This window comes from Lissotriton vulgaris, unplaced genomic scaffold (genome assembly GCF_964263255.1).
Source record: "Lissotriton vulgaris unplaced genomic scaffold, aLisVul1.2 SCAFFOLD_1098, whole genome shotgun sequence".
Taxonomy (NCBI): Eukaryota; Metazoa; Chordata; class Amphibia; order Caudata; family Salamandridae; genus Lissotriton; species Lissotriton vulgaris.
The window spans coordinates 411,839-433,098 of record NW_028248515.1 but is presented as its reverse complement, the minus strand read 5'-3'; positions in this window follow the sequence as shown (position 1 = coordinate 433,098).

Below are 21,260 nucleotides of genomic sequence, written 5' to 3'. Positions count from 1 at the left end.
TTTTAGCTGCCATAATTTCATCTTTTCCCTTAATCCTTTCGTGTTCTACGGGGGCAGGTGCTCTCCGGTTGCGCTTGCGTCCTCCTTTAGTTCTATGTGTTTTTAATGGAGACTCGGTATTTAAGTGCTTCATTTTTCTTTTGGCTTTTTGGCCCCTGGTTCGCACGGGGATGCTGTGGCTTTTATCTACCTCAGTGATTGATATATCAGAGTCCACCTGTGAGTCAATACCGTTTAAACATGGATGGTCAACGACCAGTAGTGCACAGGAGTCTTGACTGATGTTTGTATCAGCCCTGAGCAGGGTAGGAGTTGATGATAGCCTGCTACCTGGGGTGCGTTGTGACACTGGGGCCATGTCCGTGATTATACAGTTCTCATTTGGATCTGTGCCTGGGAGTCCTGCATAAGAGGCAGCCAGTAGAGAGTCCGTGGAATTGTCATGATTCAATAAAAGGGTGGGGGGCAAGCTGGATGGGAGTGAAAAGAGCCTTTCTGTGTTCTGAATGGCAGTTGCAACAACATCAATTGTTTTCTGAAGCATTTTATCGATTGCAGTCAATGTTGGCCGCGGGGTGGTAGTAACCAATGGGTGGCCCGATTTAAGAGAGTCTTTTGGCCTAGTTACAGCTGGGGGGTTTTTCCCCATAATTCAGGATCAGTTATATAAATAATTTGAAGTGCTTTGTCACTGACCTGGCGTATGGTCCACGATAGTGAGAAGGGACAGCCAAGGGGGTGGCCCAGCCTCCTCTGGCCTCTGATGGCCTAAGACGGCCCGCCCTCTGACCGGGCTCAGCCCGGCGCCGCCCGCGTGCGTCCTGCGAGCGGGTAGTCTTTCTCGCTTTTAGCGCCACCAGGCGTGCAGTGGGCGTGGTCCCGCCCGGCTTCCTGGTGCCGGGAATGCTGGGAAGCGTAGTTTTTCCCCTACTCGGCGGCCGCGCACAGGTCAAAAGTGCGGCAGCGGCGAGGGGAAGATGCTGGCAACAGGCTCCCAAAACAACGAGGTGAGGACCCCCAAACACCAAGGGCTCGATGTAGTATTTGCCCCGCTCAACCGGTAGTCTCTCGCACTTTTAGCGCCACCAGGCGTGCAGTGGGCGTGGTTCCGTCCGGCTTCCTGGTGCCGGGAATGCTGGGAAGCGTAGTTTTTCCCCTACTCGGCGGCCGCGCACAGGTCCAAAGTGCGGCGGCGGCGAGGGGAAGATGCTGGCAACAGGCTCCCAAAACAATGTGGTGAGGACCCCCAAACACCAAGGGCTCGATGTAGTGTCTGTCCCCTAAAGATTCATGAATCCCTCTACCATGAAATCTCACAGGATAAGATTTCAAAGTTTCGCAAAATTTCACTTTAGTTTCACTTTGTGGCATCATTGACCACAACGACCGCCATCTTGAATGAGGCACCACTGCAAACAAATTCCTGCAATAGAAGTGCGTAAGGAATTTTGTTTTAAGATTCCATTTCCTTTTATTGCATCCTGTGTTTTTACCTCCGTATTCCTATCTAACCTTATCCATGATCATGACAAAATGAGCTGAAAGTGTAACTGTTCAATGACTTAGACTACCGGTTTCACCCTGACACCTCAGAACAAGTACCCCCAAGACTAATAAAGAAGCTAATTATACTGGTTCTCATTCAGTGCTTTACCTGTTCGTGTTCTGTGTTGGTTTACACATACATACACAAATGGAGATATCTGATAGCTCAAACAGCACAATTTACGTGAGAATGTGCATCATGAGAGCACAGGCTAATTGTGGTAATGATCTCAGTTTTGACCCTGTATACCTGGACATGTGTCATGACAGCAACATCTAATTACAGTGAGAGCCTCAAAATATATCTTTGATGCCTAGACTATGTTCAGAACAGCATGGCCTCTTCAAAGCAATAGTCTGTCAATTGTAATGGTTTGGCCGTGAGGGTCGACATAATGCTTTGTGAAGGGGTTCAAAATGCTTTGGCCATTGGCAGAGGTGGAAGGGAAATTCAGGAATACTGTGGGTTTATAATCGAGTATTTCACACCGCCACCGATTTCCCACCTTCAAATTGTTTATGGATTCTCAATCCAAGTTCTGATCTTTGCCCTGCTTAGTTATCTAAGTAGAGAGCATGTAAAATAACGAAGAAAATGCACTAGATTGTTTGTGAAAATGTAAGAATCTAACAACAAAAAGTCAAGAAACGGTATGATACAAAAAATGCATTTGATATCATTCTATTTTAAAAAGAGTGATTGGGTCTAATCCAATGATGCATGTTCAGTTTGCAAGGGTAGCTCCACATTCTTGTCACCGGACAGAGTTGTTGAGAGAGTTAGATCCTCTATCATATTGAAAGTGCAGGGTCGTAGCTTTGGGTGGGGAGGTGTTTGGAGATTTACACGCCCCTAAAAAATGTACTCTGTAGTAAATAGTTGGGTACAGGTGTCTGTGCCTTGTTTTTGGAACTTTTACATTCACATGCAAACAGAAAAACACACACATACTCTCTTCTCTGTCTTAAAGGTCTCAAAAAAATTTTATTTTACAAAATATTGAGTTTTAAGTACTCCTCATAGTCCCAGTCCACACCCTTCCCTCTACTCCTTGAGTCCACCTCCTGCCCTGCTTCTCAACTAATGTATTTTAACCAGCGTGATTGTTGGGAAATATGAAGCTCACCCCCCCTGTCCACCCTAACTTACTGATCAAGCTACGTCCCTGGGAAAGTGGTAGAGAGTTTAGCAGAGGCATGAAGTGTCGCACACGCAGTACAACATAAGGACAATGGTGGGGAACTGGAGGTGGATTTCCAACATATGTTGTTGGACCATAATGAGTCCCTGAATAACAAGGGGCAGATTTACTTCTTCTGGCGCATCACTGCTAATCAGCAGGGATGCGCCAGAAGAGTTGCGATGCATCTACCCACCAGTGCGCCACCACTGGTGTGCCGCATTTACAATGCAGCGCACCGTGGCGCACGAATGGGCTGATGCGTGTTGCATCCCCGTCCGGAAGGCGGCGCATTGCTGGAGTTGCGTCACAAGCGCGACGCAGCTCCAGCAAGGCTCAGGGGTGCCCTATCCCTAACATGCTGCGTCAAACCTTACGCCAGCTTCAAGCAGGCGCAGTGTTTTGACGCAGCATGGCCTGAAAAGCGACTGAGTGAAATCTTGTAGATTTCACTCAGCCACTTTTAGGAGGCATTCAAACGCCGGTACGGCCCCCTCCTTCGCAGGAATGCCTACATGTGGCGCAGGGCTTTACAACGTGATGCATCTTCCAGATGCGTCACGTTGTAAGTACACCGCACCATGGCACTGGCTTTGCGCTGCAACGGCGGCGTAAAAGAGGCGCAAGGGGCTTGTAAATCTGCCCCCAAGTATTTAGATGATTCAGTGAAAGTTTAAATGGAACCTATATGGAGACTTAGAGATCGCTTGCTCTTCACTGTAATGGAAGAAGAATCACAAGACGAGCATTTAAAGGACTTAATTTGATTTTACTTTCTTATTGTTTATTAGTTCTTTGATGATTCTCAAATGTAACTTTTGCATGTACAAAGAAGATATACGTTGTAGAGGAGCATTGCCATGTTTCCTTACCCTTCTCCTTTTGCTTCTCATTCCTCCTGTTGGTATATTTCTTGGTCTTGTGTTTCTAACTTGTGCTAAGGTTACAAAGATCCTTGAGAGCAGAACTGATGATCCCTAAACACTGTAGTCTGCAATTTCCTGCGAAAAGGAGGCATACCATTCTCACACGCAAAGTTCCATAGGGTCCAGCACACATACTCATTTTGTAGCCAAAATTCCATAAATCCCAGAGCATTTATGGTTCTTACACCAGAGACTCCTGTGTTCCCCGGAAGTTGTAGCAATACGGTATTTCCATCTGTGTCCCCTGTGGGGGTACCTCAGCAAGTGCCTCTGCTTTGTGCTACTCCCTTATTGGACGAGGCAGAGTTGTCTAACCAGAATACATATCAGCCCAGCGGCCTCAAAGGAGCCTGGTTGTTTGCATAATATTTAGCTGCAGTTAAGTTGGTTTGTGGAAACCCACACCTGAAAAGATGACCTTTCCAAGCGCATCTCTGCTCCTCGTTAAACAGCGTGTCAGAGTTCTTACTCATAGCTTAAATAAGCATTAAACTCAGTACTCCACAGCTTGCAATGGAAAACGTTCGTCATTGCTCCTAAATTCCTTAGTAGTTGATATAAACTAAAAAAAAACACAATACAAATATCCAAGAACAACTGACCCCCACTAACATCAAAATAATTCGGATGGCAAATTGGTGAACGTTGCTGCTTAGGTAAAGGTAATCGGTAAAAAGTGTGTGTGTGTGTGTGTGTTTGTGTTATTACTATCCTTGTGGGGACTTTAGTATGATAACACACTTACGCTGTGGGGACTGGATTGCATTGTGGGGACCTGAACCCAGGTCCCAATATGGTAAAGTCTACTAAATGATTGGAAATGACTTCAGATACATCTGTGCCAATTTTTTACAAAATTGCCTTATGGGGACCTGTGTTTCAGCATTTTTGCTCAGCTCTGCCCCTGTAGACAGGAGGTGGTACTGCAGCCTCTAACACACTTCGCATATTAAATACACTTTCTCTATTAGCAGTAAGAAGAATCATTTTAAAAGTTACATTTTGCTCAAAACAATGACCTTGTGAGCATTTCTCTGTTTATTAAAAGAGTGTATAATTAAAATGACAGACCTGACTTCGCATTTTCTGCATTTTAGAATGCTTATTTTAGCTGTTTTTAAAGATTTTACTAACCAATTTTACCTAGTTTCTTGAATTAACATTACGTTTTAAATGTACTATTTCACATTATAAAGCAAATGCTGATTGCAGTTTAATATTTCACTGGAACAAAAACACATATGTCAAATATTTGTCGACACAATACAACTTCTGTCCTGTTTTTGTAGTTAAGTAGAGGGAATTGCTGTTCACATTTGTATTTATATTTTAGTATTGTGAACTTGAAAACTTAAATGAAGTCATTTTTTTAAACATATTTTTATGCTTTATTGAAGACTCTTCCAATGATTTTACTGCAACATATTTTTTGCACGTTTATGGCGTTCTAAGGATAACACTGGTAGTTCATTTTTTCACTTTGCCAACTTCCACATGAAAAGTATGGCAATGACAATTGTGATGCACATGCTTTTAATTAATATGAACAGAATGTTTCTGCTTAATATATACTTGACAGAAAATAGTTATGCTTTATGCATAGTACAGCTCGGCAAATGGCAATCGTGCAGGGAAAAGGAACACATTTTTCAACGTGGCGGAATCTGATTAGACTGGAAAAGATATAACTATGCTGAGAAAGTTATTGTGAGAAAAAAACAGGTCAAGGTAAACTTCACAATCTTTTCATGTGAAATATAAACCTTGCACAACCCTGTGCATGGTACAACGGCTGGGTTTATGAGTGTATTAACCTGTGAAGCACACAAGGCTAAGAAAACCTAATAATACTACCTAACAATGGCAAATTAGAGTAGTTTTGCCCACACAACACCAATTATTGTGACATATTTTAAATTAAAAAATAAATTTATCTAATCCTCATAAAATGCTCTCATTGTGTAATTTACATATCTATTTTTTTTTTAACTATGACAGTATTGTCGCAAAATCCCACAGTTTGTTGACAACCGTCTTAAGAAACTAAGTAATCATTACTGGAAAACAGGACTCTACAAAAGAAACGTGCGTTCATGTTCAGACATGGATGTAAATTATGACACGGATCTTCTCAAGCCAAGTATTTTTACACATGTAAGTAACTCCTGGTTTATGAGTGGCATAAGATAAAGGCAGATTTAATCATTATCTCCTGCATCCTTGATCAGACATCAAAATGTGTATATGTATGCATGTACTTATAGAAGTATGTGCTGGAGAGCAACAGAGTGCTGAATGCAATTCTGACCCTTGGGCACCGTTATTGGTCATGGGCAGGGACAAGCTGCCTCCCCCCAGGGGTGCTCAACCTAAAATGGAGCAGTACACCACGTCAATACCACACACTAAATGTGCCACAGGGGACTCTTCCACCACGTCCACAGCATCAACACCTGTCGACCTATCAGCTATTTTCGTGGCAATCCAGGCCTCTAAAGAGGTGGTGGAGGCTAAAGTGGAGGGTGTTTAGAGACCTTTAGTCTTTTTCCCTTCTGTGCCAGGACCTTTGTAAGGTGGCTGAAAGTATCATGTAAGCTAAAACGTGAATTTTGACAGACAAGGACGATGTGGGTACCCTCAAAAAAGTGACGCATCTATAGAGATTCAGAAAAGGGGGTGGTGATGAACAGAGTGTCTGAATTAAGCAGACCACTCTTACCCAGTCCAAAGATCAGGGCTTGATCCATCACCGTTATTTATCTCACTGCACCATCCCAGTTCAGAACCTGGCTATATGCAAATCAGTCTGTCCCTAGCCCAGTGCATCATGGGAACAGGGCAGACTAAACTACCAAGCCAATTCTTCACCAGAAAGGAGACAAGCTACTGGGGACCGGTTTCTGGCATTTCAGCCGTCGTCGGCCCAGCTTGCTTGAATCCGACGACGGCTGAAATGCCAGAAACCGGTCCCCGGTAGCTTGTTTCCTTCCCAGTATACGAATTGGCTTGGTAGTTTGGTTTGCCCTGTTCCCATCATGCACTGGGACAGGAACAGACTAATTTGCATGTAGCCAGGTTCTGAGCTGGGATGGTGCAGTGAGCTAAAAAACGGTGATGGATCAAGCCCTGATCTTTAGACTGGGTAGGAGTGATCTGCTTAATTCAGACACTCTGTTCATCACCACCCCCTTTTCTGAAGCATCTATAGAGATGCATCACTTTTCTTGCGGCACCCTAAAAAATGCTTGTGCGACCATGGATGCAGCGTATTTACAATATGGCGCACCATGGTGAAAGGATTGACAGATGCGTCAGAAATTCTGATGCATCTGTTGGGGCAAAAGTCAGGCATTGCTGGAGTTGTGTCACAAGCACGACGCAACTCCGGCAATGCATTCTGTGGCCTATTCCCACTACACTGCATCTCTCCTTACGCCTGCTTCAAGCAGGCGTAAGGTTTTGACGCCGTGAAATCTTGTAGATTTCACTGCGTCACTTTTACGCCCACCTGCATACATTATACCTGATGCAGGGCTTTACAACGTGATGCATCCCCCAGATGCATCACGTTGTAAATAGGGCGCATTGTTTACACCACCGTCACAAAAGGTGACGCCATGGCGGTGCAAGGGGCTTGTAAATCTGCCCCCAAGTCTCTCAACTGCAGTCTTCTGTTGCAGTCCTTATGTTTGAGATGGAATAATATATGCCTAGTTGGGCTAGTGGAGGCGGTGAGGGGGGTTCAAACTGGATGACCTTTTGCTCTTGGTGCTTTGAGGTGGGGCGCACCCATCGTGCTCAGACCAAGAGGCCTCCTACTGGGAACATCCCCATCTGGTGGTGGCACGCATCCTTGACCACGAAGACCTGGACACTATCCTAAGGGAGGCTGGTGCCCATCCTGAACAGCGATACTCCAATGCCTCAATTCTGATTTTACCGGACTATACTAGAACTGTCCAACAGAAACGCAGTCCCCTGAGGAAGTCAAGCAAAAACACTGAGTGCCCAACATCCACTATGTGCTGCTCTTCCCAGCCAGATTCAGGGCCTATTCGCATCCTCCACTTTCTTCTTTGACCCCACTTGGGCAGGCCTGGGAATGCATTGAAAGGTCCGCGTAACTCACCCCTTGGACAAAAAACTCACAGATGTGGTACCTAGTCTTGGAGGCAGAAGCGGGACCCAGGGGCACAGACAAACCTCCTTGAGCCCTGCTCCGGCAGTGGATTTCTTCCAGGCTCTACACCAGGAGGCCTCATTATCTGCTACACCAGCAATATTTAAATGAATGGAGAGCTTGCCTGAGTCCCTGACTTGAAAGACCTAGATCATTACTGTAAATATGCTTAGGCCCTGTGATAGGGGGTCAGGCTCCTCAGATGCGCACCATAATTGATGCTCCACACAGTTTTTTGTTGACTTGACTTGTGTGGGGGCAAGAGGGGGGCTTCCCTAATCCAGATTGTATGAATCATTTGATGTTTTGTCTTTAAGCATTGCTACCAGGCCAGTTTATCCTCGACTGAACTAACAATGCTCCCCATCATGTGCTTTTCTTTCTCCCCCCTTAGTTCTTTATAAATGTTCATTATAAGTATGACAGATGCTTCCTGGGCAAAAGTATGGGGTAGGCGATGGTAGGGGGGGCAATGTTTGGCTGTACTGTTTTGATATAATTCTTTTTCAGGTATTCATTACACAAGCGCTTCACCACTGTTTGTTACATGCCTGGGTTGGACTGGGTGAGCTGCCTCACCTTCCGCCCTCGCCCCTTAGAGGCTTGGGTTACTCCTACTTTTTTCCTTCATAAACCCACTATTTTTAAAGTCATATTGTGGAACATTAATGGTCTTCTGGACCGTATCAAATGATCAGCTGTCCCACGCTACATCAGATATCATAGACCAGACATAGTGCTGCTCCCAGAAACACAATGTATTTTCATCCTCTTCAATTGACACGAGATTGAGACTTGCATCAGTGGAGTCACCTCCAATTTAACCTTATGGGCGCATTGCTTTAGTTAAAATGATGTGTTTGCTTGTTACCTCTATGTCCTGTCAAATTATCTCTACCCTCTTCACACGGCATGGTTCCGCTCCCTCATATCAAAACGAACCCCTTTTATTTGGGCAGGTGGTTGCCATCGAATGGCTTTTGCATCGGCCAGGAAGTCACAGTTTGACGGGAGACTTGGTGACCCAGACATTTCCACCTGCTATCTTGCTGCTCATTTGGTCCGGGTGAACAAGTCGTTCACTGGGGGTTGGAATGACCCAGCCTATCGGCTTGAAATACATCTTTTGGGGTATGACAGATTACTGACCACTTATACGGTACCCTGTTGTCCCGGGTGGTAATATCCTGTACCCGGGTAATAGTGCTTTGCTGGAGGGTGGCCTTGCGCCACACATGCTGGATGTGCCACCTTACCGATATGATGCTCCTATGGCGGGGCACCTGGTTAGGTCAAGTGACCAGCCTGGCAGGATTCTCCCAATGGGATTGCACCGACATTACCTGCTTGGGTGACATTCGAAAGGGAGGGCATCTGATGTATTTTCAAGAAATGTACGAACAATATAATCTATCACAAGCACAGTGTTTATGTTACCTACAGATGCATCTTTCTCTTTTAACTCACATTCCACCAGCTGCACAGCTACGTGAATATAGCCCTCCTGAAGCAGAGCTATTGATGGGTTGCCTAGTAAGGGAGCAATTTCAAAGATTTATCAGTCCCTGATAATTAACGCCATGGACCAATTCACACATTGACACCATTGGAGGGAGGGCTGGCTAGGACAACTAGATGGCAAGGACTGGAGAGATGCATGTCTTGGTCTGCTATAGCTGGCATTTTCCTCTAGACTATGAACGGTCCAGGTCAACTACATTCTTGCTACATACTTAACTCTGTCTTGCATGCAGCGGATGGATGGCTGGGAGAAGCAGGCCAGTCGTACATGATGTCAAGCCTCAAAAGCAGACTTCCTTCACACGACATGGTCCTGTCCATGCCTCAAGCCCTTCTGGGAGGGAGTGACACAGGAGGTTTCTGTGGTACCTGGAGCATAACATTGAACTGGGCCTGTGAGAGGTGTTACTGGAATTATTGGAGGGAACCGATGAGTCCGGGCTGAGAGGATATTCTTTGGGCTGGTGACCCTGGTGGCGAAAAGAGATATAGCCTGTTGCCAGAGGCGCCTGAATGTGTGGCAGAGGGCTGTTGACTGTTGTGCACCCCAAGAGTGACCCATCTATGAGGCCTATGGTTGCCTCAAAAGCATGAAAAGATCTGGAGGGAATTGTGTGCTCATTACGGACTGCTTTTGTAATGCTATATTGTGGTTGAGGAACTGCCGGCGCCCCTGGATCAGACCAAGTGGAAAGTTATTTCATGATTGTACTTATATGTGGATGTATCTGTGTAATACAAAAATGTAATAAAATGTGGCTATTAAAAAAATATATATTTACATATATATTTTTTTAAGACTTTGATTTAGTGTCGTTCTAACTGAAAAATTATGAGCTTGGTTTAAAAGGAAACAAGAAAGCAAAGCGAAACAGAGTATCATGAGATAACCATTACCTAGGGAAAATCAATATATGCACTTCACAGCAAGGGGGGAAATTAACGAAAAGATCACAATTGAGTTTTATGTGGTTCAGTTGTAGGTGCTGCTTGGCACATTGATATGATACTGGTGATAATGTTGCCTGACTTAATAGTACCCATTTTATTGCACGGGCTGGGTGGATTACCTGGTTGTCGCGCAGGACCAAATCTCTTTTGCCTTTCTCTGGTTATCAGGTCATTTTAGGTCTTACGCGACAGCATGGGCAAGCCTATAACTGCAGAAGCTCCACCCCCGGCTGATACTCCCCGCACCTCAATTGACTCCTTCATAGTGCCGGTGGTAAATGTAATTTCGATATCATCTTTCTTTGGGTGTAGGAGAGGCTGGGGCACCTATCATTGATGTTGCTTTGCACTATGTATGCGGGTTGCAGCAAGAGGTGTCAATGTTCTAGCATTGCCGAGTGCTCTGATGTTTCTACAGCTCCCCATTTGCCATCAGAGGCCGAGCCAGATTCCTGACTTGAGGACACTACTCCTATGGCCTTGCCTCCTACACCAAAGGGGAAAAGAAAGTGTAAGAAGGTATTGTTAGCCGGTAAAATGCATGTTTGTGTGCCCGCCGCCCCCGATGTATCCTGAGGACCTTAATGGCCCAGTTTCTTTTGATGAGACACAATGGTGCCATTTATGGCCAGAATAACAACTATAATGAAAGATGTATTATCCCTAATCAGAGAAAAGTTGGAGTGTCTGATTGGAGAAGTTGATTAGATCAGGTTGTTTTGTCAAAATTTCCTCTTGATTATTTAAGGGTCAATAATACAGATATGTCATTACCACAAGCCATGGTACCTTCTTTGCTAGAAACTAATTCCAGGGCAACCTATCATCATACTGGAAAGCCCCAAAGGGCTAGCTCTGTTTCTGGGCCAACATAAAGGGACCCTGAAAGTGTATCGTACCAGAGGACAAAATACGGTCAGCCAGGTTCAGTAATTAAGGCACATTCAACATTAAGCATCATACGGAGTTGCAGTTTACAAATTTAGATCTAGTGGGTGAGAATGCTCTAAATTCAGTAGATGATCATGTTACGATAAACGTGCCCCTATCGTGTTGCCCCTATGTGGTCGTTTTAGTTTACGCCCCCCCTCTTGCGGCCAGGTCAAACAGAAACCCATAAATCTTTGAAAAATAGTGATACAATGGCTGTATTGAAATTGTCAATATCCAGTGGGGAGAGCACACCAAGGTTTACTAACCAGGAGTGTGGGATGGGTTGGTCCTTTGAGGAAGAGCCTCAAAGGAGACTGTATTATTTTTAATTTCAAGAATTCTAAAGGGAGCAAGGGAAGTTCAAGCCCGGGCCATACCTCTTTCCCACATGGATTCGAATATGTCTCTCCAGCCTCTGGGTTTCTTTAACAGGCACCTACAGAACACTTATCCCACATATAATTATGCCTGTAATATGTCTGGCTCTCTAGGTTTAGACTTTTGTAACAGTTTGTATGAGGGTACACGAAATTGTATGATTACCAAGTTTGATTTGCAATTACTTAAATGTGATTGTGATAATAATGGACTTTGATTCCAACTTTTACAGGAAGAAAGGCTTCAACTGTTATCAATCATATCTTAATTTTCACCCATGCTAGTAATATGTATGGTACCCCGAGTGTCGCTGAATCTGTATTAAGTGACCATAATGGTATTATATTTATGTTTTTTTCTAAGGAAGGAAAAACAAAGTCCCATTTAGAATCATCTATAATGTTATCCCTACTAGACCAAATAGGGTTCGTATTAAGTGGACAGGCATTGACCCTCCAAGATTACTGCATGATATAATTTCTTGGAACTTCATTGATATCTCTTATTATCATGACAATGAAGTTATCTCTAATCAGTTACTAGCCAGCTTTACTCACGTCACCTGTACTATTAATTCTTTATTGACCTGCACCTGTAATTCAGAATATGGAAAACGCAGAGGTTGGTTTAGATCATGCATGTACTAATGCATCCCAACAATTGACACTGGCCCTTCACTGTCAATGTAGAGATAAAGTGTTGATTAAGACACTCTGATTTAGCTATAAAAATGTCCTGTTTGCCCAGAGAAAAAGAGCTTCAAGAGGAAGCTTGGTTTAAATTGTCCGAGGCTGCAGAAACCTCGGATAACAAACTCTTTTGGGACACAGTCAACTCACCATTCCCAAAGAGTGACTTGATGCCAGAGATGTTATCCTACGTTACTTGTGATGCCCAGGTGGCCTCTTTTTCAGATATCTTCAAGCAGTCTGAGATGACGAGTGGGCATAAACGTAGCGAGATGTCTTTTTGCTGGACTCCTCTGCCACTGAACAATATAATTGATGGGTTTTTTTTAGCACTGAAAGAAAGTTTAGGGGGAAAAGCACCAGGACCTGATGGGGTCCCAGTGGGATTTTTTAAAGCAGTAATAGACCTGTGGGGCCCCATCCTTCCGAGCGTGTTCAATGCAGCCACAACTAATATGATTCCATCCTCTTGGAGTATGTCAATTATTACACCAATTTCCAGGGCGGTCCGATCGGCCAACTCCTAATCAGGCGGTCGGACCGCCGATTTGGCGGTGGCTTGATCTGCTACTGCTGCGCCACCATAAGTCTGGTGGTCCTCAGACCGCCTGACTCAGAATAGGGCCCATACTGTATTCAGATTTGGAGTGATCAGGGCTGCTTCATAAAGGGAATAAGTTGGTCCTTTGACGTAGTCAAGAGATAGTATGGGATTCCTGAGACAGAACGTTTCCACTATTCACAACCGAAATACTATGCTCTCCATCTTGTAGTTCATAAGAGATCTCACACCTTTTGAGTGGTTTATCCAGATGCTATCTTCCTGAAAACATTTAGGGCCAGATGTAGGAGCCCTAATACCGGTCGGTAACGGCCGAATTCGGCCGTTACCGACCGGTATTAGGGTTTCCAGATGTAGGGGGCCTATATTTTACAGATTCTGTAAATTTACCGAATCGGTAAATTTACAGAATCGGTAAAATACCGAATCGGTATATTTACCGATTCGGTAAATCTACATGTAGGTGGGACTCTTCTGAGTCCCAAAGGCCCTTTAGAATCGGTATTTTACCACCCAATCCTATTGGGTGGTAAAATACCGAATACAGGTGTGCATGCACATCTGTGCATGCACACCTGTGCAATGTGACACACAGACATGCCCTTAGGGCATGTCTGTGTGCCACATAGCACACATGTCCGGAATTGGGGTGCTAGAGGGTGTCAAAGTGACACCCCTGCACCCTTGCAACATTCGGAATTTACCGAATCGGTAAATACCGATTCGGTATTCCACATTGATTCCTATGGGCTTCAAGGCCCATAGGAATCAATGGGGGATACCGATTCGGTATTTACAGAATCGGTAAATACCAAATCTTACCGATTCAGTATTTACCGATTCAGAATTACCTACATTTCCCCCCCTCTAATTTACCACTTCTTAAATACCGAATCGGTATGATTCGGTATTTTAGAAGTGGTAAATTAGATTTACCTACATCTGGCCCCATAGGCCTTATTTAGAGTTTGTTGGATATGGTACTCCACCAAAAACATGAAGGAGTACCATGTTCCCCACAGTATAGGTCAGCTTCTATTTAATGAGTTGTGGAAAAGCCTAGTGGCCTCAAAATAGAGAAAAGAAAAATGACCCCCAGTGCTTCAGCGAGTCAGGGCTAATATTTGCATTGCCCAAAAACAAGCTCAAGCTTTGGCAGTTGGCTTTTATAATCAAAACATTTTATTGAATGGGCGCATTAAAACATGGCAGCTGGTCAGCAAAGTTACAGTGCCTTCAGAGGTACCACCATGGTGGCGACCCCTCTGAAAGCACACAGATCTATGCCAGATAGGTGAAGACCTCCAAATATTTTGGGAGGTTATCCCCAAGGATGGTCACAACCTCCATCACTATGGTGGGACTGTGTTGCAAAAAAGGGACCACACATAGTTGGAGGAATGTGAGAGAGGATGCGAAGAGGTGAATACTATCCTGGATAGGAAGTTAGGGTGTCCAAGTTTGGAACCTAATTGAATGGGGGTTCCAGGGAGAATCATGCAAGTAATTTGATGTGTTGTGGAGTGGTGCACCAAAACCATGATATTAGGCCTACTGGCACCAGCAACATATCGGCTTCACTTAGTCAGAAGGAGACAATTTTGCATCTTTTACTGACACCTAAACATATGGTCCTGTCCTTGTTCTGTAGGGCCACATCCTGATATTAAAACTACTGCTGCAGAGAGCATAGAGCAGGGGTCTCCAAACCGGTCCTGGAGGGCCGGATCCATGCCAGATTTTAAAATTACTACATGTATCTCAATGGGGATATCCAAAAAATCTGGCATGGATCAGGCCCTCCAGGACCGGTTTGGAGACCCCTGGCATAGAGGTTGCTGAGTCCTGAGAAGCTGGTAGATAGAAATTTTGCATATGGAACAAATGTTTAGCAGATTATGAAACTCAATATTACCCTGCTTCAAGCTACAGAGATCTCAACCATCCAAAAAGACTCTTTGTTTTGCGCTGTGCTGTGCTGTGCTGTGGACCATCCTGCTGGGCTGCTCTGTGTACTTTTGCACCTACAACTTGCGGTACACGCTTCGCGGGTCCCGCATCGCGGAGGAGGTCTTGGTGAAACTTGTGGACTTTACCGGGGTGTCTAGGGGCAGTGCAGGGCTGCGAGCAACAGCACGGGGACTCCATTTCCCAGGAGTCCCTGCTTGGCCAATTTGAAACACCTGGCCCGCTCTCCCTGCTAGCCCCGCCCCCTGAGTACCGGACACCAGAAAAGCTCACCTTGAACAACGACCGGCGGGGTTCTTTGTTTTGCGCTGTGCTGTGGACCATCCTGCTGGGCTGCTCTGTGTACTTTTGCACCTACAACTTGCGGTACCCGCTTCGCGGGTCTCGCATCGCGGAGGAGGTCTTGGTGAAACTTGTGGACTTTACCGGGGTGTCTAGGCAGTGCAGGGCTGTGAGCGACAGCGCGGGGACTCCATTTCCCAGGAGTCCCTGCTTGGCCAATTTGAAACACCTGGCCCGCTCTCCTTGCTAGCCCCGCCCATGAGTACCGGACACCAGAAAAGCTCACCTTGAACAACGACCGGCGGGATTCTTTGTTTTGCGCTGTGCTGTGGACCATCCTGCTGGGCTGCTCTGTGTACTTTTGCACCTACAACTCGCGGTACCAGCTTTGCGGTTCCCGCATCGCGGAGGAGGTCTTGGTGAAACCTGTGGACTTTACCGGGGTGTCTAGGGGCAGTGCAGGGCTGCGAGCGACAGCGCGGGGACTCCATTTCCCAGGAGTCCCTGCTTGGCCAAATTGAAACACCTGGCCGGTCTCCCTGCTTGCCCCGCCCCCTGAGTACCGGACACCAGAAAAGCTCACCTTGAACAACGACCGGCGGGATTCTTTGTTTTGCGCTGTGCTGTGGACCATCCTGCTGGGCTGCTCTGTGTACTTTTGCACCTACAACTCGCGGTACCCGCTTCGCGGGTCCCGCATCGTGGAGGAGGTCTTGGTGAAACTTGTGGACCTTACCGAGGTGTCTAGGGGCAGTGCAGGGCTGCGAGCGACAGCGCCGGGACTCCATTTCCCAGGAGTCCCTGCTTGGCCAATTTGAAACACCTGGCCCGCTCTCCCTGCTAGCCTCGCCCCCGAAGTACCGGACACCAGAAAATCTCACCTTGAACAACGACCGGCGGGATTCTTTGTTTTGCGCTGTGCTGTGGACCATCCTGCTGGGCTACTCTGTGTACTTTTGCACCTACAACTCGCGGTACCCGCATCGCGGGTCCCGCATCGCGGAGGAGGTCTTGGTGAAACTTGTGGACCTTACCAGGGTGTCTAGGGGCAGTGCAGGGCTGCGAGCAACAGCGCGGGGACTCCATTTCCCAGGAGTGCCTGCTTGGCCAATTTGAAACACCTGGCCCGCTCTCCCTGCTAGCCCCGCCCCCTAAGTGGTCCATACCTAATAAGATCAAGTCCTACTACCGCTGCGCGGGAGCGTCCCGGGAGAAGCCCAGGACAAGGGCGGGCCGTTTATGGCCGTCAGGGGCTGTAGGAGGCTGGGCTGGGCCACCCCTCTGACATTTGTTCCATCGTACCGGGTTTTGTCCCCCTGCAGGGAATATACGCCAGTAAGCAGCGCTACATATGTTTTTAACCTTTTGCGCAACTGACTAGGTTGTCACTTATTGATCCTCATACTTTATTGGTCTGATTCACATCAGTTTATTGTTTATCTGTTATTTGCTCCATAGACCAAGGATGTCTACATCTGTCTCGAACTCTTTACCGTCCAGTGTAGGGGTGTCCATACTTGGGCCGCTAGATAAATACTTCGCTAGAGCCACTAGAGAGATAGATAGGGAGATCACGCTGGCAGAGAAACGGGCAGAGCGCCGTTTCTCTATTGAACTTCTAAAAAAACAGCCACTAATTACGCCACAGAAGGCAGCAACGAGCATATTATCACACAACATCATGTCCGCTGATGCAGATGCCGAGTTGTTTAGTACGGAAAACATCCCACTAATATTCCAAGACATTTCATCAGTGCCAGACGATATGGAAAATACTACAGATTCTAATACTATTGAGCCGCCTGCCACATCAAACTCCCTAATAGACTTAAGCACACCTATACCTATAGACGTGGTCCCTCATCCCAACAGAAATATACATTCTCCTGTGTTTAATCCTCTAGTTGAGGCAGTTGCGACGCTGGATACTCAACCGCCTATAGCAGTCAGTGCAGCATATGATAAATTACCTACTAAGAAGAATACAGGAGTAATCCGCTCCCCACCTAAAAAAAAGAAGGAGAAAGGGTGGGGTTAGAAAAGGGGATAAAACCTCACGTATGGCGTCACATGAAATGGATCAATTCACAAGTCACTTAAGGTAGTAGGGAAGGAAGTATTAATGGGGCTGCCAACTGCAAATTCTGGATCTTTGCCAAATAAAGGGCTATTGGAGGCTATTGAATGCCTTTTAAAATCTCTCATACTTCCACTCACTGAGAGAGTTAAAAGGCTGGGGGAAAATATGGATCGCATTTTGGCAGACCCCAACCCGACTGAAAATCCTAATCAAATTAATCGAAGCGAAGCTTTCCCCAAAACTAAACATCATACATATAATTCATTCCAACAAACAGATACCTCTATTCCTAAAAACATGCTTGCTGACACAAATTCCACTAAATCAGCAGGCACGAAAGCTATAAGTAAAGGAAAGATTCAACTAGGTGCCCCGAAAGTCGTCCCTACCAGAAATGACCCCCCAACGAAGACAAGTCATACGACCAGAGTAAAATCTAATTCTAGAAATATAGTACACTTGCCCCCGGAATCGTCCAACTACGCCATCATTTTAACAGGAGTTCCGGTTGTGCCAGTAGGAAATGCAGAACCTAATACCAGTCTTAAAAATAAAGTTATCCACTGGTTGCGTAACAACAGACCGATCCCATTACATCTAAACGGAGATATAGTATCAGGGAGACGGTGTAATTGGGTGGGCTTACGCCCTAAAGACATTGAAGGGGATGTGGTAATAGTAAACTTTAGGGACCATAGGGTGGTTACATATATCAGTGACTGGTTTCCAGGGAGAAGTGAGGGAGGAGTATCATCGCGCAATTTGAGCTACTTTTATCCAGAAGCTCTGATGAGGCCCCCAAATAACCCTCCAACTCGGCGCAACTTTGATGCCCCCTATCGATCAAATCAAATTCTGCACTTTACCGTCCCTAGATACCACAATAAAAATGTTATCCCTTTTCTCCCACCCAAACACCCAAATAGGTATTTCATCCCGTTTGATAATAATTATCACCCCATTAACCCAAATGAGTACTGGAACATTCCACTACACAATTTATTTGATCCCCTCTCTGGCTTAGATGCAAACGAATGACTTATTTCATCTACTCCCTATGAGGGATTTGTTTGTGAGTACATGATAAATCGCTACACTTTAGTTGAAGCAGATAGCCTTGTACCTGGGATGGCCCATTCAGTAGATTTGGGTGGTGAAATGACAAGGGAAGAAATCTTTACTGGGAGAAATGGTATAGAGAGTTCTGATTATGGGCGATCCGATTTGGCAGGTCACTTACTGATCCTGGTTCTCCTAAAAAGCCCAATGTAATCACTGCAAGAAAGGCAAACGCGGGGGGTGGTCTCGCTGAAATCTCTAAAGAAAGTGCGGCGTGCCACAATCTAGGGTTAAATGGAAGGTCTCGAGAAAAATGGTCTATTACATTTTGGAATATAGCTGGCCTTAAGGCGAAACTAGATAATCCAGATTGGGAAAATGTTATTAATAACTGAGATGTTATATGTTTACAAGAAACATGGGCAAAGAAAGAATATCATATGTGTGGTTTTAAAACTGTCTTTATCCCTGCCGTAGGATCCGCACATGGCCGAGCAAAGGGGGATTATGCATGTACATTTCCAATTGTTTTATTTGTAAAAAAATTGAGTTGTATTTTCATAACTGTTTTTACCATATTGTTGGGTTACATATTAACACCACTGTTTGTATACTAATAGTAAATTTTTATAACAATATCCCTGTAGCAGACATACCAGTGGTGCTCAAAACCCTGAACACAAAACTTAATAGCATAAATAACAGCTCCCATAAACAGTTCATTGTCATATGGGATGGTGATTTCAATTGCGCCCTATGCGAAAGATCAGGAACAGGAAATTGTGGGTTAACGATAGATAGGGATACCACCCCGACACATTTTGAGCACACATTAACGGGGAATGCTTTAAATGAGATCTTGTTCAAAAACGATCTAGGGTTTTCAAATGAATTATGCAACATTGAGACCCCCTTCTCTCCAACTTTTAATGGTAGAGGTTTATTTTCTACAATCAATTTCATTCTTATCTCCTCGTGTTATAGGGACTGCATTGTCAGCCATAAAGTCTTAAAATCTCCCCTAAGCGACCATTTTCCCATCAGGATTGAATTATTAGACCCACAATTAATAGTGCACAAAAGAGCTGAGGTTTCCTCTGAAAACTTAGAAATAACCAGGCAGAACGGATATGCCTTAAAATGGACTAAGGTGGTCCCCGAGGAGTTTCTTAGCAACCTAATTAATGCATGTAATACGAGCTTTTGTGTTTGCTTGGACCTGGCATCTGACGATGCAGACATTATAAGTAATTTCAGAGAAATAGGGGACTGTGGGTAAATGTTAAGGAAAAGAAGATCCAAAGGAAAACAAGAGGCTGGTTTAAATCAGCATGTAGTACAGCCCATAAACAATTAAAACTGGCTTTGCATAAGCAAGATAGAAACCAGACCCTGATAAGGGCTCTACGTAAGGAATACAAAACTGCACTAAAAGTTCAAAGAGAGCTGATGAGGAGGGAAGCATGGACAGCTATCATGGAGGCCTCAGAATTAAAGGATATGACGGCCTTTTGGAAAGCAGTGAATGCCCCCTTTTTCAAAGACAGTACAAAGGCTCGTATTGAGATAGCTGTTACCGAGGATGAATGGGTCAAGCACTTTGAAACACTTTATAACCCAGTAGCAATCACCACTGATATAGCGAGAGAATCCACGTTTAAGGGGAAGGGCATTGAAGGGCTGCAACTTAACTTTTCCCTGGAGGAGGTAATTAAGGGTATTAACTCTAGCCTAGGGGGAAAGGCACCCGGCCCGATGGTGTTCCAGTGGACATTTTTAAGAAAAATATATTGCTCTGGGCACCTTTGCTTACCAGAACTTTTAATGCCGCTTGCTCGATCGGACTGATTGGCACTTGGTACAAGTCGATCATTATTCCCATCTTTAAAAAGGGAGACAAAGCAAGCTGTGCATGCTACCGGCCCATATTATTGCTCGACTCCACCATTAAAATTATTGGTAGAGTCATTTTAGATAGACTGCACTTATGGGCAGAGGAACACAGCATTATTAGTGACCTCCAATATGGTTTTCGTGAAGGAGTCGGTACCATCGAACAAGCACTCAATTTATCAATACTGATAGAGAAATACACTACGGCAAAGGGAGGAAGACTGTTCTTAACTTTTTTAGATATGACATCCGCTTTTGATTTTGTAAATCATGGCAAATTATGGATAATTCTAACCAGACTGGGAGTAGAAGTAAATATCATCAAATTTTTGAGAGAATTGTATAACGGGGCTAGTGCAATGGTCAGATACGGTAAAAATGGGGAGTGTACAAGGGAATTCGGTGTTGCGAGGGGAGTGAGGCAAGGGTGCGTCCTTGACCCATTTTTATTTTCTATATATATAAACAACTTGGAGGAAACTCTGTTACAGGACTGCACTGATATGCCAATTGCCTCAACCCGTCGTATACCTGCTCTTATTTACGCAGATGACGGTATTCTCATGGCAAGAACTCCCATAGCCATGCAGACTATGATTACCTCTTTTAGCACCTTTATGGCCAAATTAGAACTACAAGTAAATTGTACTAAGACTTTTGCTATGAACTGTGGTGGTAATGTGAACCATAGGAAGAAAACCATGTTCATAGGATCGACCCCTCTACATCATACCACAACATTCCCTTATTTGGGGATTCTGTTTGATCGCACTGGTAAATGGAGCTGTGCGATCAAAGCTAGGAATTTACTATTTTCTAAATCCATAATGGCCCTTAGGTCTTTTAGCAAGAAGATGGGCAAAAAGCCAGTTAAAGAGCTTTTATATATATATAAAGCTAGCTGTGTTTCGGTGGCATTATATGGGGCAGGAATCTGGGGCGACTCAAATGTCAGTAGCCTACAAGTCACCGAAAATGGTTTTCTGCGATATCTTCTAGCACTCCCAAAGAGTATGTCCAGTTATAATTGCCATACAGAATTGGGCATTTCCTATTTGGAAGATCTAATCACGGTGCAACCGATCCTTCTATGGTACCGGGTATGGACTACC